Here is a 13,218-nt window from a genome sequence, read left to right on the forward strand (position 1 = left end):
GGCAACAGAGACATGGCTGGGGGTATCACAATCCCCAATTTGAAACTATACTACAAAGCTACTGTGATAAAACAGCATGGTACTGGCAAAGAAACAGGCCCAAGGATCAGTGAAATAGATTAGAAGATGCAGAAACAACTTCAGACATACTCAGCCACCTCATCTTTGACAAAGGAGCCAACCACCCTCATTGGAGGAAAGATAGCCTATTTAATAAATGTTGGAAAAACTGGATTTCAACCTGGCAAAGATTAAAACTAGACCCATACCTATCACCATGCACTAAACTAAGATCAAAGTGGATGAAAGAACTAAATATTAAGACAGAAACACTAAACTTGCTGGAAGATAAATTAGGTAGAACTCTTGAAGACATTGGCATAGGAAAAGGCTTTATGAACAATACCTCAGTAGCCAGGGGAACTAGAACAAAGAATCCACAACTGGGATCTCATCTTATTAAAAAGCTTCTGCACTGCAAGAGAAACCACCCAGAGAGCTAAGAGACAATCTACAGTGTGGGAAAAAATTTTTAGCAGCTGTACCGGAGACAAAGGTCTACTATCTAGAAAACATAAAGAATTGAAAAAAATCAGACCTCCCCAAATTCAAAGACCCAATTCAAAAATGGGCATCTGAATTGAACAGACATTTCTCGGACAAAGAAGTAAAAGCAGCAAATAAATATATGAAAAAATGTTCAACATCACTGGTCATTTGAGAGATGCAGATGAAAACAACACCGAGATTCCACCTCATCCCAGAAAGAATGGCTGCTATCAAGAAATCAACCAATAGGGCCAGGGACTTAGCTCAGTGGTTCTGGCGCCTCCTTCACAAGCGCAAGGTCCCGATTTCGATCCCTGGTACCAACAAAAGGAAAAAAAAAGAGAAAGAAATCAACCAATAACAAATGCTGGTGGGGCTGTGGGGAGAAAGGAACCCTTCTCCATTGTTAGGGGGAGTGCAGACTGGTGTGACCACTGTGGAAATCAGTATGGAGATACCTAAAAGAACTAGGACTAGAGGTCCCATTTGACCCAGCTACCCCCCTGCTGGGTATCTTCCCCAAAGAATTAAAAGAATCATACCACAGTGATATAAGTGCACCCATGTTTATAGCCACACAGTTTGTAATAGCTAAAGCTTGGAAACAGACCAAGTGCCCATCAACTGGAAACAGGATAAAGAAGATGTAGTTTTTTTATAAAATGGAGTACTACTCAGCCACAAAGAAGGAGAAATTAGAGATATTTATAGCTAAATTGATGCATATTGAGGCCATACTCTTAAGTGAAATAAATAGGACACACATGTGTAAATACCGAATAGTTTCTCTAGTGTAAGAAACTGAAAGTGTAAATAAGGATTAAAATGATTAAAATGAATAATTGATAATTTGAAATATTAATAGGTCCAAAGGTGTAGGGGTGGTTTGAGAGGAAGGTGAAAGGAAAGAAGCGAAAGGAAAAATTATGAGAAAAGAAAAAAAACATGGACACAAAATCTATGTAAATAGGGAAGGGCGCACAGGTAATGGGGAAAAAATATGGACCAAGATACATCATGTACAGGTACAAGCACCCAGTGATAAATGTAAACGTATTGGTTACCTAAAATGTACCAATAAAAGAATTTAGAAAAAAACAATCACAAATAGATAACATTTATGTTATTTTTATCCTATAAAATTTTTTATTCATTAAGCTTATTGATACATTTTAGGTATCGATTATGATCACATTCATTATCGGGAATTCGTACCTGTACATGGTATATTTGATTCTTGTTTTTTCCCTTTTCCCCCTCTCTCCCTTCCACCCTTCCACCCCTCCCTAGTTACAAAAATAATTTTGTTTCCATTCTTTCCTTCTTTTCTCATAGCTTTTTTCTTTCCCTTCTTTCCTTTCCCCTACCCCCCCCCTTCCCCTTTGGACCTTTTCTTCCTATTTCTCTTTTATTTAATCATTCCTTGATTTTCATAAGAATGATATAATATTTTGTAAGAATTATCACAAATTTCCTTCATAGATGATTATCTTTCACAAAGTTAATACCAAGTAGAAAGAAATAAAATCCTTGATTTTGTTAATATTTCTTTTGAGCTATATATGTTTTGTGCTCATTTGACATTCTTGTTATCCGCAACTATAATCCTTCATTTTAACATCTGTGTTCCCACCCTGTCCTAACAAAGTCATTAATGTTCTCTTATATAGGTATAATTCTACATAATTCCATTTCTGCATCTCAGGAATTTTCTTATCACCATATTATTACTTACATTTTATTCTTTGTAGAAGTACACATCATTTTTCCTCCTGGATGCATTTTATTTTTGTCCCATGGCTTTTTTTCTAAAACTCCTAAATCCCTGAATTTTACCAAATTATGTTGATCTTAAAGTGTTTTCATAGATATTCTGACACAAAATATGTGCACATAATTTATTTTTTCAATGGAATAATATTTTGTTTTTCTCCTTTTAAAACATGGTTTCAAACAACATTTTTTATTCAGCTAGCATTTTATCCTTGTAAACAATCTGTTTCTTATTTTTCCATGTTCTCATCTTGATTCCATTATATACATCTGCTATGTGTCTAAATGATTTGCTGCTGCCTATTTCATACTTTTAAACAATTACATGGTAATGTTATAGAAAATAATACCAGAGATGAAATATGAAATATCATATCTCCCACCCTGTTAGCTGTCTGATACGCCGAGCTCTGGTTCTCTAGAAATCGAAGAATGAATTCTAGGAACAGTAGAGGTTAACAATAGGAAGATATTTATCGATAGGAAAGCTCCTGAGGGCCAGGAGGGGTCCCGAGCGGGTAGCCCGGGGACCCCCCCTTTACAGAGGAGTTTTATAGGGTGAACCCCACGTGGGTACGCCGTGGGCCACAGCTGTGATCACCCAATAAGGTTACAGGTACAGTCACTTAGGTCACAGTGGTCCAATTGGGAAAGAAGTCACGTACCAAGCACGGATGGAAAGAACAAAGATTGTCCTAGGAAGTGCTGGGTCCAGAGGTCTCTGGTCACCCTCCGGGGTGGCTGATGTCTGTCTGGACTTCATTAGGCCCAGTGTTTGTCCTCTGAGGAAGTATACAGGTCTAGTCGTCCTGTCTTTTTATCCTGAGGCCTGGTTTTCAGCCAAGGCATCTCCGGTGGCTGCTGTGCTGTGTTTCACCTGTGTCCTGACTCTGGAGGACCCAGCCCTGTCTGACCGCCTCTGATATTCCTACCCAACTCAGCTGTCTACAATATTACTACTAGATCATGCAATATGTGTTGATTTAAGTTTATATTGTATGCTTTTTCATTTTTGCCCTTTCTCAAACTCCTGTGCCATGTAGCCCTTGCTCTTCATGTACAGTTTCCTACACTTTTATCTAGGTTCTAAGCCATTGCTTCTCAGTAACTCTCTTTTTAAAATCTTTCAGGATGACGTTGGGTATTTCAGGTTCTCTGATCTTTTCAAAGAACAAGTTTTAAGTTTCACTGCTATTATTCATTTTTTTCTAATTTTAATGTCATTAATTTCTGCTGAAATTGATGTTGCCTCACCCTGGATATATTTTAGTTTTCTTTATGTAGTTTGTTAAAGTGGAAGCTTATATTATTGATTTGAATTTTTCCTTTCTTTCTAGTATAAGCATGCAATGACATAAATTTCCCTTTAAGTGTGGCTTTGGCTGAATACGATAAATTCTGACACGTTGTGTTTTTATTTTCATTAAATTGAAAAAATGTTTAATTTTCCTGAATAATTTTTTCTGAAAGCTAGGTTGGTAAAAAAAATTATTATATGATTTGGGGAGATATCTCTTGTTATACTGGTTAGTTTAATTCCATTAAGGCTGGAGGACACACTGTCTTAGTCCATTTGTGCTGCTGCAGACTAATTTGTAATGAACAGAAATGTATTCGCTCACAGTTCTGGAGGCCAGGAAATCCACAATCAAGGCCCCAGCATCTGGCCATGGCCTTCTTGCTGCCTCATTCCATGGCAGAAGAGCAAGAACTGGACAAGAGAGACCAAGTGACCAAACGCGCAGCCTGCAGACCTTTTATAGTGGACATCAATCCATTCATGAGGATGAAACCCTCGTGACCTAGGCATCTGCCTTTACGCCCCACTTCCCAACACTGCTGCACTAGAGATTAAGTTTATAGCACATGCTCTTTGATGATGCATTCAAACCATGGCTGTACTTTGTATGATTCCAACTCCTTTAATATTCTAAGAGACATTTTATGTCCCACTTTGGTGAATATTCTACATACACTTGAAAATAACGTGTATCCTCATGTAAGCTAACAATGTCCTTTCTTTGTGTCCTTCTGCACTTGTAAACATTCTGTTTATTGTCATTCAGTCAGAAGTGAGTGCTAAAGCCTCCAAATAGAATGAAAGATTTGGCTATTTCTCCTTTTGTCCTGCTTCACTTTGTTTCATGTATTTTGAGGACCTACTTTTAGGTGCACACACAGGATGGATTCTTTTATCATTTTGTAATGTCTACTTTGGTGAAGTGTCTATTGACATCTTTTTTGGATCTTAAAACATTGTGTTTTTTATTTCTTAGTCAAGGAATTTTGAGAGTTCTTTATGCATTTTCCATATAAGTCTTTCATTGGATAGGTGATTTACAAGTATTTTCTACCCACCTGTAGCTTGGCTTTTCATTCTTTCTTGAAGCACATGTCTTTCATTCTGAGTAAGTCTAATGTGTCATTTTCTCCTTTTATGAGTCATGCTATGGTGCAATATTTAAGACCTTGTTCCCTAACTCTAACATAATGAACTGTTTATGTGTGTGTTTGTTTCCTTGTTTCAGGGTCTCGCTATGTAATTCAGGCTGGCCTTGACCTCACTTGTAGCCCAGGCTGGCCTTGAACTGGCAATATTCCTCCTGAGGAATTCCTCCTGAGGAATTCCTCCTCAGCTTCCAGAGTGCTGAGATTACAGGCATGCGGCACCACACCCGGTAAAGATGATGAAGATTTGACTCCATGTTTAGTTTTTAAATTCTCATATTTTAAAAAATTCTCATATTTATATATCTATGATCATTCTTGAATTAATTTTATGTAAAGTCAACCAGAGGCCAGACTCAGGATCTGACAAGATGGCCAGGATGCCCCGCAGGATCATCAAGGAAACTCACTGTTTGTTAGTAGAACCAGTTCCTGACATTAAAGCAGAACCAAATGAGAGCAACGCCCATTATTTTCATGTGGTTATTGCTGGCCCCCAGGAGTCCCCCTTCAAGGAAGGGACATTTTTTTTTGGTATTAAATTATTTGATTGGTACATTGTAGGTATACAACACAATTACATTTCTCATTGGGAATTGTACCTTTACATAACGCATCTTGGTTCTTATTTTTTCCCCATTCCTAGCCCTCCCTTCACCCCCTCCACCCTTCCCTATTTACAAAGACTTTATTTCCATTTTTTCCATTTTTCATCATTTTTCCTTTCCCTTCTTTCCTTTCCCCTGCCCCTCCCACTACCCCTACCCCTTTGGACCTTTTCTTCCTATTTTACATTATCGATTATTCATTCTAATCATTGGTACATTTTAGGTATACAATATAATGACATTCATCATTGGAAATTTGCACCTTTCCATAGTCTCTCTTGGTTCTTATTTTTCACCCTTGCCCAGCCCTCCCTTCAACCCCTCCAGTCCTCCCTATTTACAAAGATTTTGTTCCTATTTTTCCATTTTCTCATATTAATCCCATTCCCTTCTATCCTTTCCCCTAGCCCTCCCACTTCCTGCCCCTTTGCCCCTTTTCTTCCTATTTCACATGACCTATTATACATTTAGTCCTTATTTACACTTTCAGTTTCTCACACCAGAGAAACTATTCGGAATTTACACGTGTTTCCTATTTATTTCACTTAAGAGTATTGCCTCAATGTGCATCCATTTAGCAATAAATGTCTCTAATTTCTCGATTTTGATGGCTGAGTAGTACTCCATTTTATTTAAAAAACCACATTTTCTTTATCCAGTCTCCAGTTGGTGGGCATTTGGGCTGTTTCCAAGTTTTAGCTATTACAAACTGTGCTGCTATGAACATGGACACACATATATCACTGTGATATGATTCTTTTAATTCTTTGGGGAAGATCCCCAGCAGTGGAATAGCGGGGTCAAATGGGACTTCCAGTCCTAGTTCTTTGAGGTATCTCCATACTGATTTCCACGGTGGTTGCACCAGTCTACACTCCCACCAGGAGTGGAGCAGGGTTCCTCTTTCCCCACAGCCCCACCAGCATTTGTTATTGGTTGATTTCATGATAGCAGCCATTCTTTCTGGAGTGAAGTGGAATCTCAGCGTTGTTTTCATTTGCATCTCTCCAATGACCAGTGATGTTGAACATTTTTTCATGTATTTATTTGCTATTTCTACTTCTTTGTGTGAGAAATGTCTGTTAATTTCAGATGCCCATTTTTGGATTGGGTCTTTAAATTTGGGAGGTCTGATCTTTTAAAATTATTTATAGATTCGAGATAGTAGACCTTTGTCTGAGGAAAATCAGGTGAAGATGTTTTCCCACATTGTGGGTTGTCTCTTCACACTGCTGGTGGTTTCTCTTGCTGTGCAGAAGCCTTTTAATAAGAAGAGATCCCACTTGGTGATTGTTTGTGCTAGTTCATGGGCGACTGAGGTTTTGTGTATAAAATCTTTTCCTACACCGATGTCTTCAAGGGTTCTACCTAACCTCTGTTCCAACTGGTTCAGAGTTTCTATTTTAATATTTAAATCTTTAATCCATTTTGATTTTAGTTTAGTGCATGGTGAGAGATACAGGTCTAGTTTTAATCTTTGGCAAGTTGAATCCCAATTTTTCCAGCACCATTTATTAAAGAGGCTATCTTTCCTCCAGTGATGGGGTTTGGCTCGTTCGTTGAAGATGAGATGCCTGAGTGTGTCTGGTGTTGTTTCTGAATCTTCTAATCTGTTCCACTGGTCCTCAAGTCTGTTTCTTTGCCAGTACCATGCTGTTTTTAATCACAGTAGCTTTGTAGTATAGTTGCAGGTTGGGGATTGTGATATCCCCTGCCATGTCTCTGTTACCTAGAATTGCTTTTGCTATTCTGGGTCTCTTCTTGTTCCAAATGAATTGTTGGATTGTTTTCTCGAGGTCTATGAAGTATGCTGTTGGGATCTCAATTGGAATTGCATTAAATCTATATAGCAGTTTTGGAAGTATGGCCATTTTCACTATATTAATCCATCCTACCCAGGAGCAGGGGATGTCTGTCCATTTTGTTATATCATCTTCAATCTCTCTTTTCAGAACGCCATAGATTCAGAGAAGAGGTCTTTGATTTCTTTCATTAGGATGATTCCTAGGTATTTCAGTTTTTTGGATGCTATTGTGAAAGGAATTATTTGCCCTATTTCTCTCTCAGTGAGTCTGTCATTGGTGTAGAGGAAAGCTATTGATTTTTGTGTGTTGACCTTGTAACCAGCTACTTGACTGAATTTGGTTATTAAGTCAGAAGACTTTTGGTGGAGTTCTTGGGGTCTTCTATATAGAGTATCATGTCAACTGCAAATAATGACAATTTGACTTCTTCATTACCTATCTTTATTCCTTTTATTTCTTTCCCTTGTCTAATTGCTGTGGCTAATGTTTCCAGAACTATATTGAACAAGAGTGGTGATAGTGGACATCCTTGTCTTGTTCCTGATTTTAGTGTGAAGGATTTCAGTTTTTCACCATTTAGTATGATATTGGCTGTTGGTTTTTCATAGATGGCTTCTATCAGTTTGAGGTAGAGACCATCTATTCCAATTTTTTGTAGGGTTTTTATCATAAATGCATGTTACATTTTGTCAAATGCTTTTTCTGCATCTATGGAGATAATCATATGGTTTTTGTCCTTGGCTCTATTGATATAGTGTATTACATTGATTGATTTGCGTATATTGAACCATCTCTGCATCCCTGGGATGAATCCCACTTGATCAGGGTGTATGATCGTCTTGATGATCTTCTGCATTCTGTTTGCCATTATCTTATTAAGGATTTTTGCATCTATGTTCATTAGTGAGATTGGCCTATAGTTCTCCTTTTCAGTTGGGTCTTTCTCTGCTTTGGGGATCAAGGTGATGCTTGCTTCCAGGAATGAATTTGGGGGTATTGCTTCCCTTTCAGTTTTATTGAAGAGTTTTAACAGTAGTGGCAGCAGTTCCTCTCTAAATGCCTTGTAGAATTCAGCAGTGAAGCCATCAGGGCCTGGGCTTTTCTTAGTTGGTAAGTTTTTAATTACATTTTCAATTTTATTGGTTGATATTGGGTTGTTTAGAATTTTTAGGTCTTCTTCGTTCAACTTTGGTAATTCATATGTATCTAGGAATCTGTCCATTTCTTCTGTGTTGTCCCTCTTATTGGCATATAGGTTCTGGAAGTAGGTATTGATGATCCTCTGGATTTCTTCTGGGTCCCTTGTAATTTCACCCTTTTCATTCCTAATTGCATGGATTTGGGCCTTTTCTTTCCTTTTTCTGACAAGGTTGGCTAAAGGTTTGTCAATTCTATTGATTCTTTCGAAGAACCAGCTCATGGCTTCATTGATTTTTTGAATCATTCTCTTAGTCTCCATTGCATTGATTTCTCCTCTGATCTTTATAATTTCCTCCCTTGTATGAGCTTTGGGGTTGTCCTACTCTTCTTTTTCTAGAAGCTTGAGGTTCAGCATCAGGTTGTTTAATTGGGCTCATTCTGTTTTCCTAATATGCGTATTCACTGCTATGAATTTCCCTCGTAAGACTGCTTTCATTGTGTCCCATAGATTCCATTATGTTGTATTGTCATTGTCATTTAATTGAAGGAACTGTCTGATTTCTTCTTTAATTTCCTCTGTGACCCATTGGTTATTCAGAATTGTGTTGTTCAATTTCCACGTGTTTATGAATTTTTTTGTGTTCCTTTTGCTATGGATCTCCAATTTCATGGCACTATGGTCTGATAATATACAGGGGATAACTTCAGTTCCTTTGCACTTACTTAAACATGTTCTATGTGTGAGTATGTGGTCTATTTTGGAGAATGACCCATGTGCAGCTGAGAAGAATGTGTATTCTGATTTTGTGGGGTGGAAGACTCTGTAAACATCTGTTAAGTTCATTTGTTCAAGAGTTCAATTGAGTTCTAGTATTTCATTACTTATTTTTAGTCTAGTTGATCTATCTGTGACAGTGGGGTGTTGAGGTCCCCCACTACAGTTGTATTAGTGCATATATGACTTTTCATGTCCGTTAGTATTTGTTTTATATAGTTGGGTGCACTAGTGTTTGGTGCATTGATATTTATGATTGTCATCTCTTCCTGTTAGATTGTTCCCTTTACAAGGATGTAGTATCCTTCTTTGTCTCTCTTAATCAGTGTTGGTTTGAAATCTACTTGATCTGCCAAGAGGATAGCTACTCCTGCTTTTTTTCAGGTTCCTGTCGCATGCAGTATTGTTTTCCACCCTTTAACTTTCAGTCTATGAGTTTTCTTTTGAATTGTGTTTCTTGTATGCAGCATATTGTTGGATTTTGCTTCTTGACCCATCCTGCCAGTCTATTTCTTTTGGTTGGTGAATTGAGACCATTAACGTTGATGGTTATAACTGAAACATATTGACTTGTCATTGCCATGACTTTTTCTTTTTGTTGGGTTCTCCCCCTTTACATTTAATTTCTTGTCATGCCAGATGGGTCCATTCTGCTTTGCTTCCTGGGGTTGTGATCCTCAATGTCTGTTCCTAGGATATTGTGTAAAATTCTTTGGACTGTTGGTTTGGTATTCACGAAGTTCCTAAGGTGCTTTTTGTCATAAAAGTATCTTATTTCTCCATCCATTTTGAAAGATAGTTTTGCAGGGTACATCAATTTGGGTTGGAGGCTGTTTTCTTTTAGGGCTTGGAATATGTCACTCCAAGCTCTTCTTGCCTTGAGGGTTTGTGTTGAGAAGTCTGCTGTGATTCTGATGGGCTTTCCTTTGTATGTGATTTGTTTCTTTTCTCTGACTGCTTGGAGAACTTTGTTCTTCTGTTGTGTTTCTGGAATCTTAACAATTATATGCCTATGTGTAGTTTTTTTTTTATCAAGGCTATTTGGAGTCCTATATGCCTCACTTATCTGTATGTCAAGCTCTTTTCCCCTGCTTGGGAAGTTTTCTGCCATTATTTCTGTGAAGAGATTTTTTTATGTCATCTCCACTCTCTCCTGTTTCTTCATTGACTCCGATCAGTCTTATGTTATTCTTCTTTGCATGATCTAGCAGCTGCTGGATTGATTTCTCATGTTCCCTTATAATTTTGAAGCAATTTTTCTTTTCCTGGTCACTATTTGCAATCTTATCTTCTATATCTGAAATTCTGTCCTCACATTGGCTCATTCTGCTGTGTAGACTTTCAATGGAGGTTTTCTTCTCCTGGAAATCTATTTGCATCTGTTTTATGGATTCCATTTGTTTCTTATGTTGGGATTCCATCATGTTCCTGAGTTCCTCTCTAGATTTATTAATCATGTCTTGCACTAGGGGCACAATTTCTCCTGTTATCTGAGAAATTATTTCTGATTTCACTTTTTCCAGATCCCCTTTTGTTGCCAGTTCAGTGGGTCCGGGTGGTTGAGTATCAGAGTGTTCCATGTCATTTCCCTTTGGGGTTGCTGTAGGTGATCTGGAAGTCTGGTTTTGAGACTTATTTATGTGTTTTCTCATTTCGACTGGGGTGGGGGGCTGTTAGCGCCTGCACAGATTACCTCCTCTGAGCTGCGTGAAGTGGGACAGGGGCCGGGAGCAGCAGTAGGGATGGTGACCCAAAAGCCCTTTCCTTTGGGCTGGGAGCAGCAGGAGGGATGGTGGCCGGGAAGCCCCTTCCTCTGGACCAGGAGCAGTGGGATGGTGGCTCAGAAGCCCCTCCCCCTGGGCCGGGAGTGGTGGGAGGGATGGTGGCCTGGAAGCCCCTTCCTCTGGGCCAGGAGCAGCGGGAGGGATGGTGACCGGGAAGCCCCTTCCTCTGGACCAGGAGCAGTGGGACAACGGCTCAGAAGCCCCTACCTCTGGGCCGGGAACAGCGGGACTCAGTACCTTGGTCTGGTGGTCTGGTGTCCTCTGCGTCTTTGTAGTGTGGAACCAGGTGGCTGCCTATCTGCAGCGGGGTGATTCGGTGTCTTCCGTGCAACTCAGGACCTCCGGAAGGGACTTTTAAACTTGAGCTATTTCTTCCAGAAGAATACCCAATGGTAGCCCCTAAAGTACATTTCATGACCAAAATTTATCATTCTAATGTAGACAAGTTGGGAAGAATATGTTTAGATATTTTGAAAGATAAATGGTCCCTAGCACTGCAGATCCGCACAGTCCTGCTATCCATCCAGGTTTTGTTAAGTGCTCCTGATCCAGATGATCCATTAGCAAACAATGTAGTGGAGCAGTGGCAGCCATAGAAACAGCCAGAGCATGGCCTACGCCATATGCCACGAGCAATATTTAAGTCGATCTGATCATCAAGTTTGCATCACTTCTGTTCTGCCAAGACTCCTTCCTTTTTGTTTGCATTTAATGGACATGGTCTTACAAATATTACAGAATAAAAGCCCAGACATTTTTAATTTTTTGGTGATTAAATGTACATATGAAATCTAAAAAAAAATTTATATAAAGTATGAGGTTTGAGTAGAGATCCAATTTTCACATATGGGTGTTTAATAGTTCCAATACCACTTATTGAAAGGCTAATATTTTTAAATTGAACTACTTAGTCCTTCGTAAAAACTGAATTGGTCATATTTATGCATGCCTATTTCTGGATTTTATTAAGTTCCACAGATCTTTGTGTCTATTTCTTAGCCAATACTACATTGTGTTTTTGACTAAAGTAAATCTGAAAATCAGATAATATGGTTTCTTCACCTCTGTTTTACTTTTTTAAAAAGTTGTTCTTTTTTAGTTCCTTTGCTCTTTGATAAACATTTTGGATGAGCTTATTTACATCTACAAAAAAATTCTACTGGGATTTTGATTGATATTGCCATGAATCTATAAATCATTTTGGTGAGAATTTACTACTTCACTATATTGAGTCAGTTAATGAACATATTATGATTGTCCATTTACTTTGGTCTTTATTTCTTTTGTTGGGCCAGGGATTTAGCTCAGTGGTTCCGCTGCCTGCCTCCCAATCACAAGGTCCTGAGTTCAATCCCCAGTACAAAAAAAAAAAAAGTGTGTCATTTATTTCTTTTGTCAGCATTTTGTAGTCTTCAGCACAGATACACTATGCATGCTTTGTTAGGTATATACGTGAGTGTTGTATTTACTGATGCTGTTGAAATGGTATTTTAAATTTTTTTGGTTTTCCAAATTGATAGCTATTATATGGAAATATGATTTATGTTTGTATTGACTGTATCTATCACGAGCTTCTGCTGAGCTCATTTATTAGATCTAGGAGTTTTTTGACATTTCCTTAAATATTTTAACGTAGATACCTATGTCTTATGTGAATAGGGGCAATGTTGTTCTACTCCACTATGTAGGCTTCTTATTTATATTCTTATTTTATAGTCTTATTCTTTACTTTATCCTATGGGTAAGAATTCCACTACAGGGCTGGGGATTTAGCTCAGTGGCACCACACCTGCCTCACAAATGCAAGGTCCTGAGTTCGATCCCCAGTACCAAAAAAAAAAAAAATTCTGCTACAATTGTGAAAAGAAACAGTGGATGTAGACATTTTTGTCTTAGATTTTTTTTTTTTTTGGTACCGGGGACCAAACTCAGGACCTTGCACTTGCAAGGCAGGCGCCGGAAAACCTGAGCTAAATCCCTGGCCCCTTTTTGTCTTGTTTTTGACCTTGGGGTGAAAGTATTTGGTCTTTGATATTAGTAGTAGATGTTAGTTGTAATTTTTTGTAGGTATCATTTATCAGATTAAGTTTCTATTTTTTCTTTATATGAGAGTTCTTAACCATAAATGAATGTTGTATATTATTGCCAAATAACATTTTCTGTTAGGTTAAGATGATTATAAAACTATTAAGTCTGTTAATATCATTTATTACACTGATTTATTATGACACACTGAACCAGCCTTGTGTTCCCCAGAAAAACTCCATTTAATAATGGTATTTAGGGGTCACTGCTCCTATAACCTCCACTCTGCTCAGCCTCTGGGTGAAATAGAA

The 13,218-nt window shown here is 38.2% G+C and overlaps 1 pseudogene; it reads left to right on the forward strand.

The window, feature by feature from the left end:
* The first annotated feature begins 5,141 nt into the window (after nucleotides 1-5,141).
* LOC110346985 (ubiquitin-conjugating enzyme E2 N-like) lies at nucleotides 5,142-11,525 on the forward strand (annotated as a pseudogene).
* The last annotated feature ends 1,693 nt before the right edge of the window (nucleotides 11,526-13,218 follow it).

This window comes from Heterocephalus glaber, unplaced genomic scaffold, assembly GCF_053883595.1.
Source record: "Heterocephalus glaber isolate CG9 unplaced genomic scaffold, H.glaber_assembly_v1.0 deba00001164, whole genome shotgun sequence".
NCBI lineage: Eukaryota > Metazoa > Chordata > Mammalia > Rodentia > Bathyergidae > Heterocephalus > Heterocephalus glaber.